The following is a 26,148-nucleotide window of genomic DNA, read 5'->3' on the forward strand; positions in this document are numbered from 1 at the left end:
ACGTTCTTCAGTCTGATTTTTATTAAGTTACTGGCACGTCAGTGATTCACGTTGTTGTTGAAATTGAGTTGCGTCATATGGGTTTTTACTGGCAAGAGAAGCGGTCACATTAAGTGAAGGTCGGTCAGTGACGGTGACGTTCATGTACCTGAATAAATCGTTAAGGTTTCCATTTGTAATGACTATAACATATATATGTCACATACGGTCATTTAAGTAACGAACTGCAGTAGTAAATAAATCTTTGCTATATTAATGTGTTAATGAAGTTTGCAGAACATTAATGGAAATTTCAAATCTGTAACCTCTCAGAAAATTTACCATCATAGAAGCAAGCAAGGAATGTTATCAGAAAATTTACCATAATAGAAGTACGCAAGCGATGTTATTTATATCTCCGAATACCACGTATCTCTGTATAGGAGTGCCGGTCGAAGTGGCCGTGCGGTTAAAGGCGCTGCAGTCTGGAACCGCAAGACCGCTACGGTCGCCGGTTCGAATCCTGCCTCGGGCATTGATGTTTGTGATGTCCTTAGGTTAGTTAGGTTTAACTAGTTCTAAGTTCTAGGGGACTAATGACCTCAGCAGTTGAGTCCCATAGTGCTCAGAGCCATTTGAACCATTTTTCTGTATAGGAGTATTACGTGCATTGACTCTTTAATAAAAGAGATGGAGGAACCTGGAAGGTTATAAATGTGGAAAGTTTTAAAACAGTTGGAGGACTGTAGAGTTCCAGAAAAGAAAAATGTGGCAGTGAATATTGAACTCTGCCGTTGCTATCGATCTCTACAGGGAACGTCCGTATATTATAATACATCCACTGACTATATTTTTATTCTCCCAATGTTCCCGGTAGGTCTGAAACGTTTATCAGCACTTTGGAAGTGTACAGAAACTAATATAACAGAATTGACGGTCTAGATGTACTATGTAACAACGAAATGACCTTCCGAGCATCTGTGCTTCAAATTGGACAGTGAAAAGTGTGCTAATTTTTTTTGGACAAAACAGGTGCTTTCCAACACACCAGCTAATCCAGTCATGATAAAGACAGAATTTAAATTGCGAGGGGCGTTCAATAAGTAATGTAACACATTATTTACATTTAGAGGAATCGGAGATGTATAAGATGAAAATCTGACATTTATGAGAGGTTTATAGAACCAGTAAGAAGTTTTAAATATATAGCATACAGCAGTAAGTTATCTACAAGACCAAGATATAAGTAAAAACCTTGCAAATTTAAACAAGACATGAAAATGAACCTTTTTCGAAGGGAGGCGTTGGTGTGCAATGTTTCTCTCCGGTTTATAACTTTAGCCTGAAGATTTTTTATTTTGTTCTGTAAGTGTCTGAAGCTATGCACTGACGAAATAAGTAGCCTTGTTTCTTCAAGAGCACATTCCCTGAGGAGTCACAATAGCAGATACAGCCGCTTCCAGCTGTTCGCAGACGGAGACATGCGCTGCATATCCAGCCCCGGATGGAAAGCGGTGAATGCGTTGTTATGCCGCGCACTGTGCGCCGAGTAACACACTTTACGACCGCGTAGGAAGGTCCCATAATAGTTAACTACCATCGTAAAGTGCGGTCCTTCCCCCATGAAAAATAGTTGGCCCAGAACGGCACGGGCAAAAGCACGCTCCCGTAGACAAACAACGGCCGTAATCCGCGTGTATTGTCCCCGAGGGTGCGGTGGCAGGACAGGAGGAGGACCTCTGCGAGGAAAGGTGGTGGATGGGCGTGGGAGAGGGGTGGGGGATAGACTCGTAGGACGAGCCTGTCCTCCCGTGTCAACCGGCTGCCGAATTGGGGCGGAGCTGACAGAAGTCACGGCGAGGCCAGCCAGCAGCGCCGCGCTGCGCCGCACCACGGGATGATAAATGGAGGCCGTGGCGGCAAAAGTTGCTAACGCGCCGGTGAGCGGGAGATTGATGTGTTTGCCGGCAAGCGCCGCCCGACGCCGACGCCGCCCATGCCGACGCCGGCTCTGGAAGCAGGCGGGACCTTGTCGCGGCGCGCAGCACGCGAGCTGCGGCGGCGGCGGCTGGGACGCCGCTCGCTGGTTCCGGGGACCGGACGAGAATATTTTGCCTGCTGCTTCGGCTCACCTCTGAACGGCTCGCTGATCTGACGAGGGCGAACTTGCTCCCGTCTGGTTAGCTTCGCCCTCTCGCTGCCTCTGGTAGCCTGCTGGAAAATAAACTGCCAGTTGTGATCGGATGCTAAGCGACGACGTTTGTATGACAAATGCCCTACAACTCGACAACGAAGATAATTTTAATGATGGAAAAACATCTTTTCGCTTGTCCGTCGAAATATCTTGTATTACAAAATGGAGTCATATTTGAACTGCTAATAACTACCAGACTATTAATGCGTAAACAGTAGTAAACCCACAATGAATAGATCATGTCAGTACATGTTTGGAGTGCGATGTTTGTTTGCCCGTGACTAGAGCTGTAAAACTACCGTAGGCTACCGTAGTCTATTGTTAACTATGCGTTTCCCTAGTAGCCTTGGTCAGTTACGATCGTAAACGCGTTACCTGCACGTTAGGTGTGTTGCATACCTGTCGGACGTTATCCCCTTTCAATCGCTTTGTTTGCGTTTGCGATCGGTGCCTTAATAGATAGCATTGGAAACCGAAATTGCTGAATAGTCTAGAAAACGAGTGGATACATAAATAGCTGTGTAACCCATATAAAAATTTTATTTTACGTACCTATCTTCCTATACGTTACTTAAAAATAACCAGTGTTTATGGCATAATAGTATATGTCAATGATTAATTCCGCCGGCCGCGGTGGTCTAGCGGTTCTAGGCGCGCATTCCGGAACCGCGCGACTGCTACGGTCGCAGGGTCGAATCCTGCCTCGGGCATGGATGTGTGTAATGTCCTTAGGTTAGTTAGGTTTAAGTACTTCTAAGTTCTAGGGGACTGATGACCACAGTAGTTAAGTCCCATAGTGCTCAGAGCCATTTGAACCATTTTTTTTTAAATTCCGGTTTTATTCGAAAATTATTGACTTTAACGTGAAACAGAGGGACTTTGTAGTAGACGTAGCTAAAACGTACAGAAAACGTACAGATTTATCGCTTAGCGCTAGAAAACCCAATTTTATCAAAAAAAAGGTGAAAGTAAAAAAAGAAATACGAAACTAAAACCTATCAAACGTCTCTTTATTACTTCCTCGAGCTTTTATATAACGTGCTATATTATTTATAAACAATTTTCGCACTTATCGACAATAACAGGAAACACTTGTCTTTCATCATGGTGAGAGCACTCTACTGAGTCAAAATAAAAAATAAAAATATTGCCTTTTTTTACGCTTTGTGCGTGTAAACTGCAATTTCATGAAAAGTGCATAAAAGCGCAGAAGTTGTGCTATCAGGTAATTTATTTTACTTGTAAAATGCAATTTATATTTTTAAAAGATTTTGAACCTTTACAATAGTCTGTCACTGAGCAATATGCTGCTCTAATTATGTGCAACACAAACAAGGAGAGTTCGTCGGCTCCCAGTTTGTCTCTCACGCAAGCATTTATGTTTGTTTTGCAACCAATGCTGGCGATAGTACTGGTAACTCTACCATTTACAGAGTCATTTATTTACTGTACCAAAATTGCCGACCCGTTGTCTTGATACAGCGCAACTCTACCTATGGCTCATTGTACCAGTGCGGGAGCGGAGGCTTTTCTCTATTTTTCTTTTTCGAGTGATCAGTCTTCTGACTGGTATGAAGCGGCTCGACATGAATTTCTCTGCTGTGCCATCCTCTTCATCTCAGAATAGGACTTGAAACCTACGTCCTCAGTTGTTGGTCGGACATATTCCAATCGCAGTCTTCCTCCACAGTTTTAACCATCTACAGCTCCCGCTGGCATCATGGAGGCTATTCCGTAAGGTCGTAACGCATGATCTATCATCACGTACCTTTTTCTTGTCAGTAATACGCAGAAGTTCCTTTCTTCGCTGAGCCTGAGGAGAACCTGCAGATTTCTCACCTTATCACCCACCTAATTCTCAAAATTCTTCCATAGCAATATGTCTCAGACGCATGGATTCTCTCTTCTTCTGCTTTTCCTACATTTCATGAATCAGTACCATAGAATGATGAGCTCCAAGTGTACATTCTCAGATATTTTTTCCTAAGATTGGGGCCTATCTTTGGCACAAGGAGAATTCTTTTGATCAAGAATGGCCTCTTTGCCAGCGATAGCCTGAGTTTTATACTCCCCTTGCTTCATTCGTTACAGATTATTTTGCTCACAGGGTACCAGAATTCTTGTCAGCTTTGTGATCACCATTTCTAATATTAAGTTTCTCGCTATTCTCATTTCTGTTGCTTTTCATTACTTGCGTCTTTCTTCGGTTTACTCTCCATCCATATTCTGCAGTCATTACACCACTTCACTCATTTCCATCGCTGCTTCTACGATGTGCAGACTGAACAGATGGATTGAAAGAGTATATCCTTGCCTCTTACCTTTTTCAATCCGAGCACTTCGTTCATAGTCTTCAAATCTTTTTTCTCTTGGTTATTGTACATATTGTAAATTAGCCGACTTTCCCTATAGCTTTTTTGAGAATTTCCAACATATTGCACCATATTACATCGTCAAATGTTTTTTCCATGTGGACAAACCGTATGAACATGTCTTGCTTGCATTATTAAGCGAAACATCATGACTGCCTTTGTGCCGCGTTTACTTTTTCTAAATTCAAACTAATAGTCATCTAACAGTTTCCTTTTCCATTCTTCTGTGTACTGTTCTCGCCAGCAACTGGGAGCAATGAGATGATTGTCCGATAGCTCTTGTACTTAACTGCACTTGGTATCTTCAGAACTGAATGGATGATATTTTCCTTAAGTCTTATAGCTCCTACTCACCAGCTTGAATAGTCGCTTGATTCCCATCACCAACAATGATTTCAGAAATTCCGATAGTGTGTTATCTAACACTTCTGCCTTATTTGATTTTCAGTCTTTCAGAGCTGTTTTAAATTTGGACTCTATTACTGGATCCCCTATGTCTTCCCTATCGATTCCGATTTCTTCTTCCATCAAGTCATCGGATAGTTTCTCTACTCATGGAGGCCTTCATCGTACCCTTTCCACCCCTTCGCTCTCTGTCTCCTGCTTTTAACAGTGGAATTACCACTGCATTCTCAATGTTGTCGCCATTGCTTTTAATTTCTCCTTGTTGTATCTTTTCTGTATGGTCAGTGCTTCCAGCGATCGTTTGTTTTTTGATTTCTTCACATTTTTTCTGCAGCCATTTCCCTAAACTTCCTATTTATTTGTTTCCTGAGGATTTATATTGCTGTATTCCTATCTTTTTTAAAAATGTTCATTCCTCTTCAATGTCAATGCCTAGTGTGGTATTCCGTATCGCAGTAGCGAACTTCACATGCGTGTCACCACTACTCAGTTCTTTAGCATGCCACTTGCTTCCTCATTGATTTCTCCATACAATTTTCTTACGAATTAGCTTTGTGTAATGTTGTTAATTGGTGTAGCGTGAAACACATTTAGCTAGAATATTGATTCGGAAGTCATTGTGAAGAGACTGCTTAGAACTGCTAAGACTCAAAGCGAGAGAATAAAAATATTACATGGAGTATAAGTGAAATCAGTATTAAATTTTAAAAAAAAATAAAATAATCAAAGATGTCGTCCCATAAGGCCCGTAAACGTATTCAGAACCATAGAAAACGTACATCTAGGGAAAGCACGTGTCGAAGGCAATTCATAAAACCTGAAAGTTCATTGCTGAGCGAATGCGAGAGCTACAGTAGCGTCAAAACGGAAACGAATAAAACGGCCAAAGCGATTACATAGTTGGCCCATCGGGCACACAGGGACCGGCGACAGTCCAATCTCGTGATTTCTCTGATCTTTAATCATTATGCTAATATATTTAACGATAGTGTTAAGGAGTGGATACATCGGTTCCCGTCAGATCAGATCAGAAATTAAGCGCTGTCGGTCGTGGCCCGCACTTGGATGGGTGACCATCCGGGCCGCCATGCGCTGTTGCCATTTTTCGGGGTGCACTCAGCTTCGTGATGCCAATTGAGGAGCTACTCGACCGAATAGTAGCGGCTCTGGTCAAACAGAACCGTCGTAAAGACTAGGAGATGGGTGTGCTGACCACCTGCCCCTCCTATCCGCGTCCTTAGCTCCTCAGCAATGACTAAAAGAAAACACTAAGTTAACAGTTGTGATCGTGTTATATATTTCATAATGCAGGTGTTGGGTGAAAAAGTGGAAACGCAACGCATTACTATGCGTAAAATGCCGTAGAAAACCCGTTGGCATTCGAAGTCATTCTTTCTGCAAAATAGGGGCAAGTTGATGTAACGACGATGGAGGCTGATAAGGATATGAAATTCAGACAGGCAATAGCAGAAGAAAAATTCCTCAAAAAGCGAAATTCATAAAAATTTACTATATGTTTTAGCATTAGGTATTGTTTTCTTGAAGATATTTATTTGTATCGAATGTAGCCTTGTACGGAAGTCAAAGCCGTCCGAAGTGGCCGTGCGGTTAAAGGCGCTGCAGTCTGGAACCGCAAGACCGCTACGGTCGCAGGTTCGAATCCTGCCTCGGGCATGGATGTTTGTGATGTCCTTAGGTTAGTTAGGTTTAACTAGTTCTAAGTTCTAGGGAACTAATGACCTCAGCAGTTGAGTCCCATAGTGCTCAGAGCCATTTTGAACGGAAGTCAAAAGTGGACGATAAGCAATTTAGAAAAGAAAATAAGACACACTTTTGATATGTGGTGGTACACAAGAAAAATGAAAGTTTGATGGGTAGGTAGAGTAGTTAATGAGGGGTAGGGAAAGGTAAAAATTGTAGAGCGAGACCAAGGCAGTAAGGAGGTCAAAATGGTTATATTCGCAGGTTGCGAATGATGAACTGACTTGCGCATGATAGACTAGCTTGGAGAGGGGTATAAAACAAGCCTTAGATCATAACAGCACTTCATACTGGTCGTCCCTACTGAATCTTAACACGCAAATGGCATTGTAAGCTCACCAGACAAAATTTTAGTCACCCCCTCAAACTTCCACTGTAGTCACTTTGGAACGCTCTAGATCATTGGTCGTAAAATTTTTGAGCGCTTGGAGCTCAAAAATTTGATGACCAAAGATCTAGATCGTTCCAAAGGTACTACTGTGTAATGTTGAGGGAGTGACTAGAATTTTGTCTGGTGAGCTTATAATGCCATTTGCATGTTAAGATTCAGTAGGAAAGTCCCCGACAATGAGAGGTTTGTTCTGTGTCGTTAAGAGTGCATTGAGTTGGAGGTAAGTGAATTAGAACGTGTGTAAATTGTTGGTGCTCATATCGTGGCTGCTTCCGTAACCAGGATAGCCGAAGTGTTTTGTGTTTCAAGAAGCACTGTGTCGAACATTCATACCGCGTACAGGGCAAGAGAAAGTCACAACTAAGACGAAAGTATGTAATGAGTGATCGTGACACACGATCATTAAAGAGTATTGCAACGAAAAATGTAAAAAAAAAAAAAAAAATAATTCAAAAACCACTCATCAGTGATGCAAGTTCCGGTAACAGGAAGATGTCTGGCCAAAGTCATAAAACCTGATTTTGGTAGCCATCAGTCTTATTTTACACTGTTTCCAACTTCGGGCCAAGTTTACGTCCAAAGAGTAAAACATGATGGGGCCTCGGTGATGATTTGGGTAGCCATATCGTGATATTCCAATGGACGCCATTGTTACTCTCCATGGCCGATTGCTGCCAAGGATTATGTGACCGTTTTGGCTGATCAGGTCCATCCCTTGGTGCAGTGTTTGTTCCCCAATGGTGATGCTCTGGTCCAAGACGACAGGGCTCATGTTTCTCTCTCGCATTGTCCACGTTTCATTTTGTGAGGACGAGGATGAACTGTCGTATCTCCTATGACCACCACGGACACTATATCTCAATTTTACTGACCCTTGGTGGCCTTCTTTAGAAAGATGTGTCCGTGATCGTTATCAGCCTCCATCGTCGTTGCCTAACTTGCACCTATTTTGCGGAAAGAATGGCTTCGAATGCTAACAGGTTTTCTACGTCGTTTTACGCATAGTAATATGTTGTGTTTTTGGTGTTCCCACTTTTCCACCCAACACCTGTATCTTTAAATGCATTAAGAAATATATAACACGATCACAACTGTTCACTAAACGTTGGATTTTTTTTTCTTTTAGTCATTGCATTGCATTACAACAGTCTCTATAATGCGTATTGACGAATCCATGTTACTTCTCTGTCAACATTAGTACCAAAGCGTCTGATCGATTCGATTCCCACACGTATGAAAGTTGTCAGCATTGAAAGAAAGATAATAAAATATTCCTCCTGTGACATCCGCTAAGCCCACAATGGCTGCGCTACTTAGCTGTCTGCCTCTGAGGTAAACGGCCAGCTTCACTTACCTTACAGCAGAATGCTCCAAATTCAATTAAAATAAAGCACTTTTTAAAATATTACTGTCTCTGTATTTTTGTTTCTTACTGGGAAAGGAAACTCCACTCCTCAAAAGCTTCTAAAGTTACTTAATTTTGGGATTCTCCTGTTAGTTGCTAGATGGATAGTACTATAAAATACGGCTGAGAACAGCGAACACCACGAATGCACTATTAGGACCGCATGCGGCCTGCGAGCTACAGTTTTACTATCACGGCGTTAGACAGTCTGTGGCAACGGCTTTGCCGCAGTGGATACACCGGTTCCCGTGAGATCACCAAAGTTAAGCGCTGTTGGGCGTGGCCGCCACTTGGATGGGTGACCATCCAGCCGCCATGCGCTGTTGCAATTTATCGGGGTGCACTCAGCCTCGTGAGGCCAACTGAGGAGCTACTCGACCGAACAGTAGCGGCTTCGGTCAGGAATACCATCATAACGACCGGGAGAGCGATGTGCTGACCCCACGCCTCTCCTATCCGCATCCTCATCCGAGGATGACACGGCGGTCGGATGGTCCCGGTAGGCCACTCGTAGCCCGAAGATGGAGTGCTGTTAGACAGTCTGTAATAGCTACCAGGTGGGCATGTGACCATCCACAGCTGACATGAGTCAAGATACTGAACTGGTGTGTGTGTGTGTTAGTCAGTTGTATTGAATCAGGGCAGCAAGATTGTAACACGCCCGGGGGTACAAATGGCGGGGGTCCCTTAAACTGGAATCTCACTTCTGCTTCTCGTTTCGTGACCGCACGCCCTGTCCACACCACGTACCTGATAATCCCGCAGCGGTCGTACTGTTATGCTCCACACTGCTGCTGGCTTGCCCGAAAATAATGGTCTAAATATGCAAGCGGGTTTAGGGGATCCACTGAACGTTAAGGACAACACTGTCCTACATCTGGTATGAACATCTATATTCTGAAACCACAAGAAATCACAGGTTGCACTGTTTACATTCTAGGTCATAACAGCTTACCCCAATTAACATTCTTGATTATCTGTCCACAATATCACTTGGACGAGCGTACGCGTAACCGACGCGACGCGGGTGATTTTTAATGATGTGGAAGCCGAATGATCGAACGAAAGTTCTCACGCTCGTCACGCATACACAGATATTTGGTACCAGTCCTCCTTGACATTAGTAATGATATGACACTATTCATAGAGTTAATTTTTCAGTTTTCAGTTCATAATTGTACGAGCGTGCGCGTAACCGTCGCGGCGCAGCAGATTGTTGATGATGCGGAAACGCAATGACCGAACGCACGTTCTCAAGCTTGCTACAAAACACTGGCACTTTTATGGTAACTAATTTTTACTGATTCACATTAGTTCATTCTGAGAGACCGAACACGGCGCGGATGATTGATGCTATGTGACACGCAACAGGAAGATACACAAATACGTTATCGGTTGCTCTGCTCATTTTTAATTACATTACGCACTTCCCTCTGAATCACCTTACTGTAATAGCACTTGTAGTAACACTTGAACTTCCATAATAGCAATGAATCTCACATGCAGAGCTAACCACAACACAACAGTTTCGTGTCCCGTGCTCGACTCTGAAAAAACGCGGCCGCTCTCAAAGATACTCCGTAACCAAGCCAGCGATATGAAAATACGCTTGCAAGATGTGTATATGCGGAGACATGACAGATTGGCATAAACGAGCTATGGTGTTCGCACGCATCGTGACCAGACAGCGAACGCGGTGATACAAGCTGTAGAGTGCACCAGTGGCCAAAGGAGGCGTTTAGCTCAAGTGTGTCGAGGCTTTGTTTCGGGCCAAAGAGGGTTATATGCTGTTGTTTTCCGAAACATGACGTGCGGCAAATAACTCAGTTTATCTTGAACATGAAGTGGGATGTATAATTCACGACTCACAAACTGTTGTGTCTCTTCTGCATTCTTGTGATGGTCTGCCTTTGAAGCTAACAGACGCTCTACCGCTTCCCGACTTTCCCTTTAAGTTACCCAACCTTAATCTCATATGAAGTATCTGGGACTATATTCAACGGCATGTGTGGCGTAGTAAACAGTGCCCCGCAGTTTTGTAGATGTACAAGGTCTAACCATCATTAAATGCCTTCAGATAGATACGGCGTATCTGACGAAACCCGTTGAGCCACTTCCTCAACGAACTGATACACTATATGATCAAAAGTATCCGGACACCCCCAGAAATATACGTTTTTCATTTCATTCCCACCTACTGCCAGATACTCCGTATCAGCGACCTCAATAGTCATTACACATCGTGAGAGAGCAGAATGGGGCACTCCGGGCATGGGGCACTCATGGACTTCGAACGAGGTCAGGTACGCCAGTACGCGAGATTTCCACATTCGTAAACATCCATAGGTAAACTTTTTCCGATGTGATAGTGCAATGGAAACGTTAAGGGACACGTACAGCACAAAAGCGTGCAGGTCGACCTCGTCTGTTGAGTGACAAACACCGCCGACAGTTGAAGAGGGTCGTAATGTTTAATAGGCAGACATCTACCCACACCATCACACAGGAATTACAAACTGCATCAGGACCTGCTGCAAGTACTATGACAGTTAGGTGGGATGTGAGAAAACTTGGATATCATGGTCGAGCGGCTGCTCATAAGCAACACATCACACCGGTAAATGCCAAACGACGCCTCCCTCGTTGTAACGAGCGGAAACACTGGAAAACGTTGTGCGGAGTGATGAATGACGGTACACAACGTGGCGATCCGATGGCAGGTATGGGTATGGCGAATGCCCGGTGAGCCTCATCTGCCAGCGTATCTAGTGCGAGCAGTAAAATTCGGAGGCGATGGTGTTATGGTGTGGTCGTGTTTTTCATGGAGGCGGCTTGCATCCGTTGTTCTTTTGCGTGGCACTATCACAGCAAAGGCCTATGTTGATGTTTTAAGCACCTTTTTGCTTCCCACTGTTGAAGAGTGATTCGGGGATGGCAATTGCATCTTTCAACACGATCGAGCACCCTTTTCATAATGCACGACAATAACATCCCTGTAATGGACTGACCGGCACGGAGTCCTGACCTGAATCCTGTAGAACACCACTGGGATGTTTTTGAACGCCAACTTCCTGCCAGGCCTCACCAACCGACATCGATACCTCTACTCATTTGCAGCACTCCATGAAGAATGGGGTGCCATTCCCCAAGAAACCTTCCAGCACCAGTTTGAAAGTATGCCTGCGAGAATGGAAGCTATCATTAAGGTTAAGGGTGGGCCAACACCATTTTTAATTCCAGCATTACCGATGGAGGGCGCCTCGAACTTTTAAGTTGTTTTCAGCCAGGTGACCGGATACTTTTGATCACATGGTGTACCATTAACAGAAACTCCTCAGAAAGTCCTGTTTCACGGTGTTAGCTTGAAGGTTGGTGGGAGTATCCTTATTTGTTCTGTTGTGCATATCACAACCCATCATAAAGTTATATATAATAAAGTCATTTGCAGGAAAATCGAAGTGTTTAACATAATGAGTACAATAAAATAAAATGAAATGTCTATAAGCTTATCACCTCTCTGCCGTTCGTAGCGTTTATCACGCTCTACACGGCCCAATGCTTTAGTATTTTGAGAAATTAGTCTTATTTAAATTTTTTCAGGATGTTGACTAGCAAGAAGCATTCGCCTCCAGTCTGCACGTTATGTACGTTTTTTACCTGTTTAATTGTATTTTATCTGTTTCTGTATCCAGATGTGGATTTCGTGAAACCTATCTAACAGGTTTCCAAATGTTTATTTTAATTCTACATTTTCACTTTAATATTCTCCTACAATGTCAAAATACATTTCGTTGGGCCTTCGTACCGATTATGATCCTCGCATCAGTAAGGGTTGCTTGTTCCTGTGGAACTCGATTTGTTGACAGCATGCTCACTGATCACCCGTTCTCGATAGCCAACAGGAAGCGTGTCAGAGAAATGACGTGTTCACTGGTGGCCACCGTCGAAGCGCGTCTGAGCCAGGTACAAACTGTCCGGCACCGACTCTCAGCTAACAGCGACGGGATTTATCTCATACTCCCATTTTTTTCTCCGACTATGTAACGACACCGAAATGAATACCTGTTATGGCATATTTATTTCCCTTGGAGGCTAGCGTCCTAGGCGGTATGCTATACAAGCTGGTCATAACCCAGTACCAACTCAATATACAAAAAAGGACACCACATATACACTGAAGCGCCAAACAAACTGATACAGGCATGGATATTCATTTACAGAGACATGTAAAAAGGCAGAGTACGGCGTTGCTGTCGGCAACGCCTATGTAACACAGCAGGTGTTTGGCGCATTGTTAGATCAGTTGCTGCTGCTACAACAGCAGGTTATCAAGATTTAAGTGAGTTTGAACGTGGTGCTACAGTCGGCGCACGAGCGATAGGACACAACATCTACGAGGTAGCGATGAAGTGGGGATTTTCCCATACGATCATTTGAGTGTATCGTGAATATCTGGAATCCGGTAAAACATAAAATCTTCTACACCGCTGCGGCCGGAAGAAGATCCCAAAAGAATGGGACCAACGATGACTGAAGAGAATCGTTCAGTGTGGCAGAAGTGTAACCCTTACGCAATTTGCTGCAGATTTCAGTACTGGGCCACGAACAAGTGTCAGCGTGCGAACCACTTCACGAAACATCATCGATATGGGCTTTCGGAGCCAAAGGCCCACTCGTGTACCCTTGATAACTGCACGACACAAAGCTTTAAGCCTCGCCTGGGCCCGTCAGCACCGACATCATGCTGTTAATGACTGGAATCTTGTTCCCTGGATGGGCGAGTCTTGTTTCAAATTGTATCAAGCGGATGGACGGGTACGGGTATAAAGACAACCTCTTGAATCCATGGGCCCTGCATGTGAGAAAGGAATGTTCAAGACGGTGGAGGCTCTGTAATGGTGTGGGCGTGTGCAGTTGGAGTGATATGTGACCCCTGATACGTCTAGATACGACTCTGACAGGTGACAAGCATCCTGTCTGATCACCTGCATCCATTCATATCCATTGTGCTTTCCGACGGACTTGCTCAATTCCAGCAGGACAATGCGACACCCCACACATTCATAATTGCTATAGAGTGGTTCCAGGAATACTCTTATTAGTTTAAATATCTCCATTGGTAACCAAACTCCCCAGATATAACATTATCGAGCATACCTGGTATCCTCGCAAAGTGCTGTTCACAAGAGATCTCCATCTCCTCATACTCTTAGTGATTTATGGACAGCCGTGCAGGACTCATGGTGTCAATTCCCTCCAGCACTACTTCAGACATTAGTCGAGTCCACCCGACGTCGTGTTGCAGCAGATCTGCGTGATCGTGGGGCCCTAAACGAAATCAGACAGGTGTACCAGTTCCTTTGGCTCTTCAGTGTACGTACATCTGTTTGTTTTATTCCACAAACACTCAAAGTTTCATGGCTACCTCGAAACGACTTCAAGCGTTATCTGACCGCATCGTGCATTGTAAATGAAGTAACTGTACTGCACTTAGTCTACGCGGTATTCTCCGGCTGTCTCTCCGGCTTTTACTTGTCTTGACATCACTCAGATCTTCGTAAGTCCTCAGCGGATTTCCGCTGCTCTAATTCTGATACCAGATACTAAACAATACCTACGTAACACTGTGCAAAACAACAGTATACGTACTTATAACGATTTAGTAAAACTTATTATTACAATTACAGCATTGGTGACGATATAAAATCTGATAGTATTACGAACTTCTGCCGCAGTTGCGAATATTTTTGACATCAGCTGTATTAGACATGGAGATCATACCTATTGGTGGCGAATGAAAATTTGTGCAGGGTAGGAACTCCAACGCGGATTTCTCGCTTACCGCGGATGGTCACCTTAACAATCTCGGCCGTCCGTGCGCACTTCTAGGATCGATCCAAACTTCCATATGTCACAGCGTCTACGCCCCACTGACCGCAACTTGGCTGATTCCGGCAACAACGTTAATGAGACACACTTGTTCAACATGGGAATTATCGTCGATTTGCCTGTCTAGGCTGTAATGCTTTTTATTACAATGTCTGCCCCTTCAGACAAGCAAGCAGTACTACGTTAGTATTACTTACTTTGCTTGTCTAGACTGTAATATTGCTTGTACGTCTGAAGGAACAGACATTGTAATAACAAGTATTTCAGTCTAGACAGGCAAAACGACTATGATACCAGCGTTGAACATGGTTGTCTTACTAATCTTGTTTCGGGATCCAGGTAAGCTGCGAGCGATGGGGGCGTAGACATTGTGGTACCTGGAGGTTTGAATTGGTCGTGGAAGCGTACACGAATATCTTGAACTAGTTGAGGCGACTGCTCGCGATATGCGGCAAATACGTGTTAGAATCTCAGTCCAGCACAAATGTTCATGCGGCACCAATAGGTCTGATTTTCACACATAATACAAACGATGTCGAAAATATTCGCAACTGCGACATAATTTCGTTATTAAGTTTGAGCTAACACATTTCACTGGCGAGGCGTCGAGCGAGGATGTTATGAAACTGTTTTCAAAACACTGTGTGCAGTTGTGTCCATTGAAGAACATAGTTTTGAGTCTCTTCGAAGGCTGTAAAAACCATCAAAAGAATTTTCCTTCCTAATGTCTACCCAAAGTGGACTAACTGTTGTAATGTGTCCACAGTCACACATTTGTGAATGCCGTTTGCCATAGACAAATGGTCAGGATGAGTCTACAATGCCCTGACTTGGGTCAAGGTGTTTCAGTTTTGCCGGCCGCGGTGGTCTAGCGGTTCTAGGCGCTCAGTCCGGAACCGCGCGACTGCTACGGTCGCAGGTTCGAATCCTGCCTCGGGCATGGATGTGTGTGATGTCCTTAGGTTAGTTAGGTTTAAGTAGTTCTAAGTTCTAGGGGACTGATGACCACAGATGTTAAGTCCCATAGTGCTCAGAGCCATTTGAACCATTTTTTTGTTTCAATTTTGTCCATTCCTGACAAGGAACATTCCATAAAAATGTATTACAGCGTTGTATTAACCGGTTCAGTAAGTGGCGGAGCTACTGTCCTGTTTTGTACTCACAGTGACTCCAAATGCGATTTTACACGACTAATCAGGGCTTTTGTCCCTCACTATACCATTATACGTGCTTGTATAGCCGGAAAGCAGGTCACCCAATGTTTAGCACACACCCCATTCAACATAGCATAATTACTAAACTAAATTAGTGGTTTGTGGTAGGCAGATAGCATTGTATCGAGTGGAGTAAATATTGACTTTGTTCAGATTACAATCTCACAGTGCGCGTGGCACTGTTCACAGCCTTTAAACAGCCCGTATACATAATTAATATTATTGATAGAATCAAAAAGTTACATACCTCAATTGTCTAGACCACTTAATGTTTCATTTTGCTTTGTTTCATGGCTCATTGTCTTAAACATTGCTTAACTACGGTCCGATATATTTTTTCAAACACCACAAATACATTTAATTAACGATAATTACGTTTCAGTTCTTTCCGAATTGGATTTCTTACCCATTCCCTACGCGCTCGGAACGACACTCGCTGTTGAACAACTCTACACCTACATCTACATCTACATTTATACTCCTCAAGCCACCCAACGGTGTGTGGCGGAGGGCACTTTACGTGCCACTGTAATTACCCCCCTTCCCTCTTCCAGTCGCGTATGGTTTGCGGGAAGAACGACTGCCGAAAAGCCTCCGTGCGCGCTCGAATCTCTCTAACTTTACATTCGTGATCTCCTCGGGAGGTATACGTAGGAATGGCTCTGAGCACTATGGGACTTAACATCTGTGTTCATCAGTCCCCTAGAACTTAGAACTACTTAAACCTGACTAACCTAAGGACATCACACACATCCATGCCCGAGGCAGGATTCGAACCTGTGACCGTAGCAGTCGCGCAGTTCCGGACTGAGCGCCTAGAACCGCTAGACCACCGCGGCCGGCAGGTATACGTAGGGGGAAGCAATATATTCGATACCTCATCCAGAAACGCACCCTCTCGAAACCTGGACAGCAAGCTACACCGCGATGCAGAGCGCCTCTCTTGAAGAGTCTGCCACTTGAGCTTGCTAAACATCTCCGTAACGCTATCACGCTTACCAAATAACCCTGTGACGAAACGCGCCGCTCTCCTCCGTCAAACCGATCTGGTACGGATCCCACACTGATGAGCAATACTCAAGTAAAAGTCGAACGAGTGTTTTGTAAGCCACCTCCTTTGTTCATGGACTACATTTTCCAAGGACTCTCCCAATGAATCTCAACCTGGTACCCGCCTTACCAACAATCAATTTTATCTGATCATTCCACTTCAAACCGTTCCGCACGCATACTCTCAGATATTTTACAGAAGTAACTGCTACCAGTGTTTGTTCCGCTATCATATAATCATACAATAAAGGACCCATCTTTCTATGTATTCCCAATACATTACATTTGTCTATGTTAAGGGTTAGTTTACATTTGTCTATGTTAAGGGTCAGTTGCCACTCATTGCACCAAGTGCCTATCAGCTGCATATCTTCCTGCATTTCGCTACAATTTTCAGTTTCTGCAGCTTCTCTGTATACTACAGCATCATCCGCGAAAAGCCGCATGGAACTTCCGACAATATGTACTAGGTCATTTATATACAGGGTGTTACAAAAAGGTACGGCCAAACTTTCAGGAAACATTCCTCACACACAAATAAAGAAAAGATGTTATGTGGACATGTGTCCGGAAACGCTTAATTTCCATGTTAGAGCTCATTTTATTACTTCTCTTCAAATCACATTAATCATGGAATGGAAACACACAGCAACAGAACGTACCAGCGTGACTTCAAACACTTTGTTACAGGATTTTCTGTCAAGTCGGTACATAGAATTTTACTTTCGAGTTCACTGAACGCTTCACGCATAGCCCTCCTTACGCTAACTTTCACATCGTTTAGCTTCTGTTTGTCTGAGAGGTTTTGGCTGCGTTTAAACTTGCAGTGAAGCTCTCTGTGCTTTCGCAGTAGTTTCCTAACTTTGTTGTTGAACCACGATGGGTTTTTCCCGTCCCTCACAGTTTTACTAGGCGCGTACCTGTCTAAAACGCATTTTACGATTGCCTTCAACTTTTTCCATAAACACTCTACATTGTCAGCGTCGGAAGAGAAATTTTCGTTTTGATGTGTTAGGTAGTCTGAAATCTGCCTTCTATTACTCTTGCTAAACAGATAAACCTTCCTCCCTTTTTTAATATTCCTATTTACTTCCATATTAACGGCCTTATGATCACTGATTCTCTGTTCTGCGCTTACAGAGTCGAAAAGTTCGGGTCTGTTTGTTATCAGTAGGTCCAAGATGTTATCTCCACGAGTCACCGGCCGGAATGGCCGTGAGGTTCTAGGCGCTGCAGTCTGGAGCCGAGGGACCGCTACGGTCGCAGGTTCGAATCCTGCCTCGGGCATGGATGTGTGTGATGCCCTTAGGTTAGTTAGGTGTAAGTAGTTCTAAGTTCTAGGGGACTGATGACCACAAATGTTAAGTCCCATAGTGCTCAGAGCCGTTTGAACCATTTTTGGAACTATCGACTTCTATTTCACTACAGGATAAACTACTGCTAACAGCGACAAACACGCCACCACCGGTTGCATGCAATCTATTCTTTCTAAACACCGTCTGTGCCTTTGTAAAAATTTCGGCAGAGTTTATCTCTGGCTTCAGACAGCTTTCCGTACCTATAACGATGTCAGCTTCGGTGCTTTCTATCAGCGCTTGTTTTTCGGTACGTGACTTTTAGCATTCTTCTTCAGTAGCCTACACCCTTTACCGCTATCGCTGCTTTCTCTGGGAAAAAATATATTGAGACTACGAGTGAACTGAAAATGGAGATCATTGTTGTAACAGTATCGCGAAAGACTCTACGCCATTTTCAGTGATCAAGATGTACTAACGTAGTCGCTGGAGAAGTTCATGGAACATTTTCTAGTATTGCATGTTTGAGGTGACGTAATTTTTCTTGTCTGGCTGCTTCGTTGTCGATCCACAGACAATGTGCTGAAATGCACTGCGGACGAGAATTAAAGGATCGCCGACCGGAGTGGCCGTGTGGTTCTAGGCTCTACAGTCTGGAACCGCTCGACCGCTACGGTTGCAGGTTCGAATCCTGCCTCGTGCATGGACGTGAGTGGTGTCCTTAGGTTAGTTAGGTTTAAGTAGTTCTAAGTTCTAGGCGACTCATGACCTCAGATGTTAAGTCCCACAGTGCTCAGAGCCATTTGAACCATTTTGAATTAAAGGATCACATTTTCGAAACACCGTAATGGCCTCCCATTGAGACGAATGAGTTTGAAATTCGGCTGAAAGTGCTTACAACCTTCGGTTACAATGGTGAAATAACGTGGCACCCTGTGACGTCACCGTGGGACTCGGTGACGCTTCAAACAGCAAGATGTCGACACACTCGAAAAAAAAAAAAGCCACAGCTTGGAAATTCATGTGAGCTGTAAGGTGGGTTAATGAAGTCATATTGAAACCAAATTTCATCACATCTCTGTTCAAAGCCACCCTGGACGTTTCATACGACGAGAGGGTCGTCAGAGCCCCTCTTACCCACATTTCACCCCTTCTTTAGACGTCTCTGCAATGGAGATCAAAACCTCAGTACTCAGAGCTGAAACCACACGGTTTTCCCATGGGTGGCCGAGGGCAACATTTCAGACCCACCGCCGCTCAAAATCAACACGAAAAGGCCTCATGGGGTGGCATGAAGGGCGTCAATGAAACCACCCATTTCCCTGTGGCGTTTATTCTCACACATCTCGCAGGCGAAAATGACAATTCGTTGTGCGAAGAGCAACAGGAAGACGTTCTTAGCATCCTTTAACACTGCTGACGCCCTCGGACTTACCAGCCCGTCTCTGAGGACAATGTAGGTCTACATCCCCATTGAGCGTGATTCCAACCGTTGTGGAGTGCAGCACAACCGCCATTTTTGCTCCCGTGTGTAGGCATGGAACCGTTCAGAACCTTTCGACGGCATTTGTATTTCATCTGAAGCAACGAATTGTACTTATGATTTACAGCCCTCCCGTTTTGCGCCTTTCTGTGGTGTGATCAAGCGGGAATTCAACTTTAACATACGCGTGAATAAAACGGCAAAGGGTCGTTCTAAGACCCCACAGTTCAGCAAAACCCTCGGTGCCACCCACTCACCTTTATTGAGCCCATTAAAATTGTACATTCAGGAATTTCGACACCAAATCAGCGTGGCGGCTTCTCCAGCCCCTGAGGTTTAGACAACCTATTCGACATCTTTTGTGTGCGGTTTGCCTACCTAGTAAGGGGTCAGTAGTGTAAAAAATCAGTCAAGAACATTTTCTCATCGCTCATCGCACTGAGAATTGTGGTTTTTACCCCATAATGTGTGGGGAAAAACGCACTAGGGAAATGGGTGGTTTACTTGAGTTTCCTTATCCACTTCCTGTGGTATTTTCGTGTCAATTCTCACCTTGCTTTCTGAAGCGGCGCCGTGCCCAAGGATGACATTGCAGGGCGACACTCTTTTGCACAATTGCAAAGGTAGGTTATAGACACTTCTGATCCAAATTTCGACCTTATGTGTCGCAAAGAAAGAATTAAGGTGTTTCCAGAAAAGTGACTATATAATTTTGTTGCACAGAATATATCCGCTGCGAGTTGTGACTGACTTCCATTGTAGATATGTTGTAAACCAATACAGAGGCGCATCGAGAATATAGAGGGCAGAGTAGTGATGAAATGTCATGCGCCCTTGTGGTTTCACTAATGGGGCGATCGACATGACGTCGGTTTCCTAAGTCATCAGTCTTTTATCTGGTTTGATACTGTCCTTCATCTTTTCCTGTCTTTTACTAATCTTTCCATCTCTGCGCTCTCTGCAATCTATTTGACATACCCTGATCCTCGTCTGTTTCTACTACTTTATCAATTATACGTCCATCTCAAGTTAACTATATTATCCGACCAAAATTATCCTCACATCTGCGGAGACTATCAGGCAGGCTTTTCACCAAGAGCCGGAAACAGGGAAGGTAATGACGGTGGAAGTCTATATCTGGAGCTAAGTCATCCAAAAGTTGTTCCAGTAGGTTCACATCTCCCAGAATGTTGTTGTTTACAAACCATTGCTTCTCTTGGTTCAAATGGTTCAAATGGCTCTGAGCACAATCGGACTTAACTTCTGAGGTCATCAGTCCCCTAGAACTTCGAACTACTTAAACATAACTAACCTAAGGACAACACACACATCCATGCCCGAGGCAGGATTCGAACCTGCGACCGTAGCGGTCGCGCTGTTCCAGACTCCAGCGCCTAGAATCGCTCGGCCACTCCGGCCGGCCATTGTTTCTCTAAAGATGTTTTAAGACAGTGTACGTTTTCATATTACGAACAGTCATCGCCTCCCAATCGTTCCTCTACTGTACGCGGTGCACAATGCACTAAGAAACATGTTGATGCCCTCCTGCATCTAGGTTTTTTTTTTTTTTTGAGTATGCCACAACCTAACCACAAAAAACATACTGGAACATCCCCTTCTCCGAACGTTATTGTTGGGACTACACGTGACGGCAGGCAATAATCTCTAGAAATTCACCTAACCCAAACTTGTCGATCGGATTGCCACGGGGTACAGTATGGTTCACCACTCCACGTCACTAGTCTCCAGCCATCCACTGTCTAATGGCGTTGCTGTTTATACCACCACAAGCGTCGCTTACCATTGTCTACAGAAATGAGGGGCTGCTCGACCACTATCCCCCATTCCATTTCACTCCCTACGCACAGCAACTGTGCTAGCTGGCTACCTGGGAGCGCTTAGGGAATCACGAACGATTCATTGCGTTCATATTATGCGGTTTTTCACAACCATCCTCAGCAATGTTCGATGATCTCTATCCGTCAGCACATCAGGCCTGCCTGGTCTTGTTCCTCCGCGTTTTGCGTCCAATATCACATCACCTACAGTCAACATGGCTAGCTTTAGAAGGGTTGAAGTCGCCCTGATGGATCTGTTACTCAGGTAACGATGCCTAGTGCACGTTCGAGGTCACCGAACTCTCTTGGCCGACTCATTGTGTTACTGCTTCTCTAATGACAATACAATACTTTACGCTGGCGGGTCTACCTTTCGTGACATCTAGAGGTCAGTACCGCTATTCATATAGGTGTCTGGACATATTTGATCTAGTAGTGTAGCCGTGGATGCCGTAGCAACTTTCCCACCAACCTGACTCATCTTCTTCCTAGGTTTCCCGTGAAAGCCTTTCCTAGCGTATTATTTTTGGTAAATTTTCACTTATTACTTAATCTGCCCACTTAATTTTTAATAATCCTCAAGGTACTTGTAGTTACTTCCCCTCCGGATTTTGGATGGTTCATGTCACACTTCTACATAATGATGTGCTCCAGATTTCCATTTCCTGGAACTGCCTGCTCATTCCTGTATCGATCTCTGATGCCAGTAGATATCTTTAACTCGAAAAAGCTTTCTTTGCCCGTGCCAGTTTACTTATGGTATCGTTCTATTCTACGTAATCTTGGTTCCTAAACAGGAGAATCATTTCTTTTCTGCCACTACTGTGTTGTTCCCATTTTTGACTTTAAGCAAGTCTACACTCTCCTTTCCACCACGCTTCCCCTCCATCGCCTGTGCTTTCTTTATCTGTAATCCATACTCTGTGCTACGCACGCTGTTCATTTCCTTAAACGGGGCTTAAAAGGTCCTCCTTACATACAGTCACAAGATAGAATTCGTTTGCAAAACTTAATACTGGTAACCGTTTCCCTCACGACTTATAAGCCCTGCATTCACAAGATATTAGAAATATGAGGTCATACAGGCGTCAGGCGGACATTTTAGTAACTGAATTTTCAAAATCATAATATTGTCTTTACCAGGACAAACTTCTTGCAGGTGAATCTCAGAGAAACTAGTTTGTTCGTATGCAGTGCTCAATTACGTTAAAGGAGAAATTTCATAGATGTGAAATGGAAACAGCATAGAACATAATTATGAAACGCTCTTTTTTTCAAAAATTCTTCTGAAAGTTTTGTGTTCTATTGGATGCACCGTAATGGGTCTTCGGTGATTTCGTTTTTGTTGTTGTGACCTTCAGTCCAAAGACTGGTTTAATACAGCTTTCCATGCTACTATATCCTGGGCAAGCCTCTTCATCTCCGATTAATTACCCAACTTACATTCTTCTGAATCTGCTTACTGTATTCATCTCTTGGTCTCCGTCTACCATTTTTACCCCGACGCCTGCCTTCAGTACTAGATTGGTGATATTTTGATGCCTTGGAATGTGTCGTGCCAACCGATCCCTTCTTTTGATCAATTTGTCCCACAAATTTCTTGTGTCTCCAGTTCTACTCAGTACCTCCTCATTAGTTATGTGATCTACTCATCCAATCTTCAGCATTCTTCTGTAGCATCACATTTCAAAAGCTTCTGTTCTCTTCTTGTCCAAACTGTTTATGTCGATGTTTCACTTCCATACATTCCGTACAAATACTTTCGTAAAGGACTTCCTGACTCTTAAATCTGCTATATTTGATGTTAACAAATTTCTCTCCTTAAGAAATGCTTCTCTTGCCATTGCGAGTCTACATTTTATATCCTCGCTACTTCGACCAATATCAGTTATTTTAGCACCCAAATAGCAAAACTGCTCTACTACTTTAAGTGTCTCACTACTTAATGTAATTCCCTCAACATCAACTGATTTAATGATCACAAAGCATTTCTGCGAGAAATCCTTGTCGTAGGTGGTAAATTAATACCGCTTCATGTATGTTTCTCTCTGGCACATCATAGCAACGTAAATGAAGTTATTATAAAAAAGCTCTTGATTATTTCGCCTAAAATACGTCTTGAACAATAAAATGGAAGTTGGTGAACGACTTAAACAGTGAAAAATATTTCTAAGATTTTTTATTTCCATGTCTTAATCGGTTTTGTACTATGCTGGCCATCTTCAGATGGATAACACTTACGATTAAATTAATGTATCCACCACTACAAGTCGTACGCTCCTGTAGTATATTCTAGTGAACGACATTCTGCCTATGCAAACATTAATGCAATCGGAAACGTTGAATATCTGAGGATGGACATCATACCCGAAACTTGTTACTGCAAAAGCTTCTTTAAAATATTTGTCTGTTTCCATTCTCCAGCAATCATTAATGGGCACGGGTTTCAAGAAATTCAGCATGGTTAAATTATCATTTGAAAGAAACGTAGAAGTGAATAGTTACCGAACGTTAAAAAGAAACTCAGAAGTTAATGGTTAGCATGCTATGAACGAAACTTCATAAGTTTACTGTCATTTATCAGTCTGCTTACTAGTCAGATGCGCGATCCATTACATCACTGTAGCGTTGTGGCTACCACTGCTGCACGGACTTCCCTAGTCTAACGCTAACGCCCTTCCTATCATAATCTTCAGTTCACATCTGCAGCCCCTTTTCCGTCTTTAGAACGTCAGTACTTCAGAGGCTCTCCGACAGTGGAATAGGATCCCGGCGTAGTACGTTATGGGGATATCCTGCCTATCCTAATCGAAGATAAAGCTGAGACACATATGTCTCCAGGAAAGTGTAAGTCTATCATATCAGTCGCTCACTTTCACCTGAGGTACAGGCAGGATTTCCGCATTACGTACAAAGCTGGGGTGCTATTCCACTATCGAAGAGCCTTGGCAATACTGACGATTGAACGGGAGGAAAATGGGCTACAGACGTGAATTGGAAATCTGTGTTAGGGAGGGCCTTAGGCTAGGATACTCCATGCTGCTGTGGTGGTCTCACTCGGCTTGGGTGTAGTGGGCAGCACATCTCCCTATTAAGCAGGAAAGCTTGGTTCAAGTCCTGGCTGTGGCACAATTATTAACTAGTTGCTTCAGCTTCTATCCTTACGCTTTCGCCAGAAAGATATAACTCCGTCAGATCATTTATGGTTCTGTTTAACACAAAAATCACACACAAATTCAATGAGAATCAATTATGTGCCATAGTATTTCTGGAGATACTAAGGAAGTCCAAGAAAAACTAAAGACATGAACATACAGTTTCGTACTACTCCATGTCTGGTCAATCATGTTTGACGAGTTCGTTCTCAAAGTCAGTAAATCAAAGGCTGTAGCCTCGAAGATAAGTCAAGGAGAACAGCCCCAGTTACAGCTGAGTGGAAGAATTCTGGAGAATGCGGAACGTGTCCCATGTTTGGAGAGTTTGACAGATTGTGAAAACTTAACTGGAAGTGAATTTCTAAGCCGTACCCATCAGGCTGCCCAGTTTTACAATCCTTTGGATAACAGATGGCAAATGGCAAAGGAAACCATCACCAGTACGTGTTATATGCCCATTTAGATCTACTAGTGGAGATCTCTAGCCTTCTCTGACGAAGGGGGAGGATAATCATATCCAGGACTCTGAAATGAATTTTGTTAGATCTTTGAGTAAAATTACAACAAGTGTACCCGAAAAATTACGCAAGTCTTGATTGAGGTAGCTCGGTGATGTGAAACGAGTGGAATAAACCAGGATAGCCAAGAATTTCCTGAAATGACTAAAAATGGGAGATCACGCTGAACGATGGAGGAGAAGATGGATCGAGATACTTAGGAAGGACGCACCGAAAACGGCCTCCTTTGGCACGGGTCTATAAGGAACAGCTCTACAAGGATTGGAAATGTTGTAGCAGACTTCCAAGAAACTGGAGATGTTGCCTAATGATAATAAGTGAAAATACAGTTTCCTTCAACTCCTTGTCTGGTCAATATGCTGCCTTCCGGGAGCATATTAGTATCAGTATTTGGACCTTTTCAAACCTACTGCTAATGTATCGAGACGATAAAACATTAACTTGTTTAGAATTTCTACGTTAAATACATTTTGAGTGTATTTTTTTTACACTTAATATATACAAATCAAAAGTAGAGTGCGATACACTATTGTTATCAGTTACTGCTTGTGCAATGGGGTAGCTGCCGTCTATTAACAGCCGCTCCCGTTTCCTTACGTGGCGCATGTGGAAGGAGTCATTATTTATTGACGCGACACCACCGTTTAGCATAGGGAAAGATAATTTTGTGCAATGCTCTGAGCACAAGTTACAGCCTGGTGTGGGCCGGATTGTAGTGGGTTACGCATACCGGCAGTTGCGAAGGCAAATAGAGACCACAGGGGTGTAGAACTGCCGGAGAATGCACACCCAGCAGTTTGCATGGCACCAGTCAGGCAGAAGGGGGCCACTGGCCAACCTAAATGTTATGTGAACGTGACACGAAGTGGCACGTTAGTGAAACAGAGGCACACAGCCGCGTATAAATAGGTGAGGGTTTCTAACGAGATTCATTTCAAGTGTGGCAGCTCTCCTGGACGGCGGGGCGTGTCACACCACTGGCTACACACAGCAGCAGATGGGGCGCCAGGGTTCCAGTCAAATGCGGATCGACCGCTGAGGCTCATGCGGGGTCTGTAGTCAGCCAGCCAACAGCGGCACACTCCACAGATCACTACCGTGGGCAGTTGCCTGTATTCCAACTCACGCCGGAGGCATCCCGAGGCGAGGGCCGCAGATTCAGACGCCGGATCATGGGCACTTGTCGTCACTGCGATCTG

This window comes from Schistocerca piceifrons, chromosome 2 (assembly GCF_021461385.2).
Source record: "Schistocerca piceifrons isolate TAMUIC-IGC-003096 chromosome 2, iqSchPice1.1, whole genome shotgun sequence".
Classification (NCBI taxonomy): Eukaryota; Metazoa; Arthropoda; class Insecta; order Orthoptera; family Acrididae; genus Schistocerca; species Schistocerca piceifrons.